General features: G+C 36.6%; 1 long non-coding RNA gene across 1 annotated transcript in view; it reads left to right on the forward strand.

Annotated features, from left to right (window-relative positions):
• LOC309485106 overlaps positions 1-4,868 on the forward strand; it is a 167,730-nt gene extending 162,862 nt beyond the window's left edge. Inside the window, exon 3 of the long non-coding RNA XR_014201064.1 lies at positions 2,713-4,868. This is a non-coding gene — a long non-coding RNA (uncharacterized lncRNA). The remainder of the gene's footprint in view (positions 1-2,712) is intronic.
• The last annotated feature ends 1,132 nt before the right edge of the window (positions 4,869-6,000 follow it).

A 6,000-nucleotide genomic window follows, 5' to 3' on the forward strand; every position in this document is an offset into this window, starting at 1 on the left:
TAAGAGGTTATTTTGCTAAGTCAAGTGCTCCACCCAAAACGCACATATACACACATACACACAGGTTGTGGTGTGCGATAGTTTACATGGTCCCTTGAGCTCATTATCACTCTGGCTCTCTCCGTCTGGAGATGGGAAACTATTTCATGCCAAAAATCCCCTCCCTCACCCTTCTGTGTCCATGCTTCGTGCACCAACCCCATTCTCACCATAAAACGTCCCACTCTTTGAACTGAACACTCTCCCTCTTCCATCTCTGTCTTTTTTTTCTCATTAAATCAACACAGTCTCATAAGGAAACATCACTCCTGTTATCCTGCACCACCAAAGAGTCCTCTTGTACCATATTCAAATAACTTTTTAAACGTCCCTCTGGTACTGTTCAACTTGTCTAGGATCTCTAATTGACCCAAGGTAAAAAAATACAATAAAATGAATGGCCTTTGTAGATGTTCTTTTTCCAAGCAGCATAAAGTGCTATTTTCTATATATAAATTAAATATCTTATGTTAGAACCGTACTAATATTTAAAGGGTTAGCTCACCCTCATGTCGTTCCAAACCCATAAGACTTTCGTTCATCTTCTGAACACAAATGAAGATATTTTTGATGAAATCTAAGAGATGTCTGTCTCTCCAGCTAAGCAACTACCACTTTGATGCTTCAGAAAGTTCATAAAGAGATTGTAAAACTAATCCATATGACTTAAGCAATTTTCTGAAGAGACATGATCGCTTTATATGATGAACAGATTTTTTTTAGGCTTTTATTCACATATATTCATCAGCTCACATATCAGTTGTGGTAAAAGGAAGCTCAAGCATGTTCACATGGTGTGCGAGAACCAATGAAGTTCATTCTCATGTGTAACATAGGAGCTCATAGGAGCTCCCCGCAAGAACCAATGAGGTTTGTTCTCACGTGTCAAGCAGGTTCGGTTGAGCTTCTGTTTATGTTCGCTGATCAATGTTTATATGTGAACAAAAGCCTAAATTCAACCTGTTCATCATATAAAGCGTCCCTTCAGAAAATTTGGACTAAACTGCTCAATCCATATGGATTAGTATTACGATCTCTTTATGAACTTTTTGAAGTGTTAAAGTGGTTGTGTAGCTGTCAATGAAGGGACAGAAAGCTCTAAGATTTCATAAAAAATAGTCTTACGGGTTTGGAACGACATGAGGGTGAGTAATTAATGACAGAATTTTCATTTTTGGGTGAACTATCCCTTTAAGTCGTTATTCACTGAATCTAAACCTTCCCCTTTACAGCTCTGAAATCTCATTTGTACTCATTTAAAGGTTGCCGCTTCAAGAATCATTATGACAGGATGTACGTCAATGACATTAATGTTATTTGCTTTTGTGCTTATATGTATCTCATTGAATGAGATTTAAACAGTGTTAACTAAAACTATGACATTTTCTTTCGTCAATTGAAATAAAATAAAATATCAGATGACAAACTTAAGGATTAAAATAACTAAAACTGAAAAAAAAAAAAGTTAAATAGAAATATTAAAATGAGTAAAAATCACACACTTATAATAAGAATACATTTTAAATAATACTAATATTACATTGGATTTAAAACCTGTGGTGGAGAGAATGGTTTTCAGAAAATGATTCTCAAAATCATTGTGAGCTAAGTTGATCGTAGAGCCAATGTTTCTACCATCTACTTAGGCTTATGATGCTTTGAGAAAAGCAGCCAGGTTCTCGAGTTCAACTCACTGACTCAATGATGGACTAGGTAGCAGCTTGGAGGGGACGATTATGTGCTTTGCATCTTTTCGAACATGTGCCCTGCATTTAGCAGACTGTTATCATTCCATTAAGGATTATAACATTTGGCATTATAGCATTCACTCATAATGTTCATTAGCCAGTCTGTCCTTCATCAGTAATCTACAGCATTCACTCAGCCCATCAAAAGTTCAATCTAAATATAGTTCCATCTGAACCATATTCTTTAGTTTCGGCAACATCCTTTACTGGTATATAGTTTTCTTGAATAGAAAAAGCATAACAGACTATTCAGCAAGCGACAGACCAAACAAAAACACTCTCAGACAAGGCAAGCTTTAGAAAATAGACGAAAGAATGTTTGTTCAGCGATATCAAAAGATTAACTCTCATCTCTCGAAAGAAAAAAGCGGGAACATGAATTGGGCCTTTGGCTTCACAGGAATTCATGACATTCTCTTCTCTATTAGGCCTATTTATCTGCTAAAGAAAATATTATGAAAACCCCTTAGACAGGGATAAGGATTTTAGAGTAAAAGCAAATGTCTAAAACCTCTACAGCTTAAACCAGACCGTCATATCCACAGAAAGCACAGAGAATAGAGAAGACTGACCACTCATTCTCTCAATAGCACTGAGGGCCAGTTCTGCTCTACTGACCTCTGTCTCACCTCTCTACTGAGTGAGTGTGTGTGTGTGTGTGAGTGAGTGTGTGTGTGTGCCTTGGACTCAGAGAGAGTAATGAGATCATTACCACTAGTTAATTAAATGCGATGTGTCTTCTCAAAAGTTTTCTCGTTTCACATTGTGTCCAAACAATAGCCTCCCTTGTGGACCTCTGAGGATGAAAGAGGGGGAACGCGAACGGAGGAGAGCGCCTATTGTCTTCCTCCTGAGAAAATATCCATCCCTCGCTTTTTCTTCTCAATAATCTCATTGTGTTTTTCTCTTTCTTTTTTCTGTCCAGGATTGGACCAGAGATTGTGAACGGAAGTAGAAAGGATGGGCAGATCAGAGAATGAAAGAACGAGTGGACGGAAAGAAAGAGATTTAAAATATCTAAAGGAGGATGAAGAATATAAAACATGTTACATGACAATTACATAATCTTATAGTTTACATCATCACCCACCCTCACATTGTTCCAAAACGGCACGATTTTCTTTCTAATGTGGGATGCAAATGAAGATATTTAGTAGAATATCTGTGCTGCTCTTTCCATACAATTAAAGTGAATGGTGAATAGGGCTGTGTTACATCCTGTGACGTAATTTCTATTGTGTATGTTGTACTAGACTGCAGAGGAGGGAATGTACCCCTAGGGGTATGATTCTCGCTTTGGGTGCGAGAGGTCCCGGGTTCAGATCCCGGACGAGCCCCCAATTGTTACGTTCCCTCCTCATTCTAGGGGTTTGGGGAGAAAGTAACAGGTAGAAAACATATCACCAGTACAACATACACAATAGAAATTACGTCACGGGACGTAACAGCTGTTAAGCTGCAACCATGACCCAACAGCACTTTTAGGGGTATATTATAAGACTTCTGAAGTCATATGACATTTTTGTGTTAAAAACAGACTGAAATTTAAAGGGATAATTCACTCCCTGTTATAATTTACTCACCCTCATGTCATACCAAACCTGTATGCATTTCTTTCTTCTGATGAACATAAAAGAAGATATTTTAAAGAATATCAATGATTTTTTTTTTGTCCATACAATGGAAGTCAATGGTCCCCAAATATATGTTTCCCTTCTTGTTGTGTTCCCCGTAAAAAAATGAGTCTTTCAGGTTTGAAACGACATGACAGTGAGTAAATTATATAGTTCTGTCAGTCTTAAGAAAACACTTCCTTTAATGGACATGGTGTCCATTGAGAAGTGTGGAATGATAAGCAATTGAACATTGTCTCTCTTTTGTCTTTCCTTTTTTCCTGTCCTTGGATAACAAGGACTAACAGATGACATGTACTACAAAGTCCTTAATCGTATGTGTGTTAAATCCAAGAAAAATAAAACCCAGACAAGTATGCACATTTATCAGTTTGTCCAATGCCATGCGTCTATCTTTAAAACAATGCTGTCTGAAAGCATATTCATGTGTGTGTGTGTGTGTGTGTGTGTGTGTGTGAATGAGTCTGAAGGCTGGGCACTGTCTAATTTCTGTGGTTACAAAAATAAGGACAATTTTTTTTAGTAAAAGTCAAATTGAGTAAAAAAAATATTTCTGTTAGTTTCCAAAGGTCAACTAATTGCATCATTTCAGGACTTTTTCAAACACAATCCCCCATCACACAAAAACTTCCCCTGTTGACAGTTTCTACATAGAAAAAAAAATAGTTTTTAGGATTTTAGGATGAATAAAACAAATGCCTTATGACATTTGCAGTTTTCACAGACAATGAGTTACAAAAACAAAACAAATGGGAAGAGAAGAAAATATATAATCAGGAAACCATCCGTTGGGCCTTTTGGATCTGAACTATAGAAGTTATTTTTGTTTTGCCTTTTTTCCCTGTTAAAACCATCTCCGTTCCCAAATCTCAATTTTGTCCCGCATGGATTTATCCAGCCGCTCTGTATAATCACACACACGCAAAATAAGCAGCATCTCTGTCTTTGTCATAACCACTGCGAGCATGTCGGTTGACATTTTAAAGACTATCATTTCCTCTCTCTTTGGGAACTTCCCAATGTGAGGAGGGCCTTTGAAAGCCTTCCAGTGAATCTTATTAAAGAAATGTCATATAATTCAATTCATTTTTTCCCTCTTTCTCTGACTAGGAAGCTTGGTCTGATCATAGATCCCCTCTCTCTGGTTGGCGGAACATCTGGTTGTAATGAGCATTGATGCTGGGCACTCTTTTTTGCTGTCTGTTTTTTAGGGCAGACTCAGAAAAAGAAACAGAGAAAAAAAAAAAGTTTGTGCTCCAGAGACATAAATATAAATCTCTCAAGCATGAACTCTGAGGCAATATCAGCTTCTCCGCATTTCTATCTTTAGGACTTCTGTCAGAGAAAAGGCAATGACGCCTTTGTTTCGAGAATGGTCGAGCTAAAGGAGTCTTCATTTTCTTTCCAATAACATAAGCATGCCAATGACAATGTATTCATAACCCTATAAATTAAGAATGAACTGCCTTTTGACTTTGAATGAAGTATGCACTTTAGCTTTTCAAAGGAGAGATCTTCTAAATTACTGATCCTCATGTTGATCCAATCCTGTATTACCTACTTTCTTCCATGGAAAATGTGTTTTTCTCTCTCTTCCTTTTTGCATGTTTGTGTAATAGACAGGTTTGCATGACACTGGTCAGACTGTAAACACTGGGTTTGTTTAGGGTGGTTGGTGAATATGACACTGTACCCTCTGGTGTGGATTATGCTGTCTTTGTGATTTCACAGTGTGATTCATTATGGACGTAGTGATTGGAACAGAGCATTTAATGTGTTTCACTCATATAAACAAATTATATGAACAAACCACCAGATCTACAATTGGAACTTCCATATGGAAAAACAGCAGTAACCTGGACAACTGCTTTATGCTGGGAATGTAAATAATCGGGGTAAATTGGAATTGACAGTTGTCCAGAGTTCAGCAGGTTAGTGTCGCTGTTAAAACATAACCGTTTTCCCAGAAAGCCAGAGTCTACCTGTCTGACTGCCTGAGAGAACACTGACAAAACAGGTTATACTCCATCAGGTGTGTAATGAACACATTTTTTTTAAATGTCTTTCACTCACAATAACCATACAGCTACAGGCCATGAACAATTATGACTTCATGGGTATATCTGACTACTTGAGAACTTCTTCAAATTATGTTTCATCTATGTTAAACATTTTTCACATTCCTAAAAGATACACAAAGATATGATCATGACTTTGATCAACTTGGCATAATGGTGTGGTTTTTTGATATTGTGTGAGCTGGTAATTACATTTTTCAGTTATGCAAATGAATAAATGTCATCAAAATGTATAATATATATATGTGTGTGTGTGTGTGTGTGTGTGTGAGAGTGTTATCATTAATGGGGGGTGGGGGGCCAAACAGGAAATAATTATATGTAAATCGTGAAAATATAAGTGTAAATCTGAATTTAGATACAAATCTGAATATATATTTATAACTCTGAATATATAAATGTAAATCTAAAATATACAGTTATAAGTCAGAATTTATATTTATAAATTCTGTATATAGTTACTACTCTGAATATATATATGTTAATACAGAGTATATAGTT

This window comes from Leuciscus leuciscus (genome assembly GCF_965113295.1).
Source record: "Leuciscus leuciscus genome assembly, chromosome: 21".
Classification (NCBI taxonomy): domain Eukaryota; kingdom Metazoa; phylum Chordata; class Actinopteri; order Cypriniformes; family Leuciscidae; genus Leuciscus; species Leuciscus leuciscus.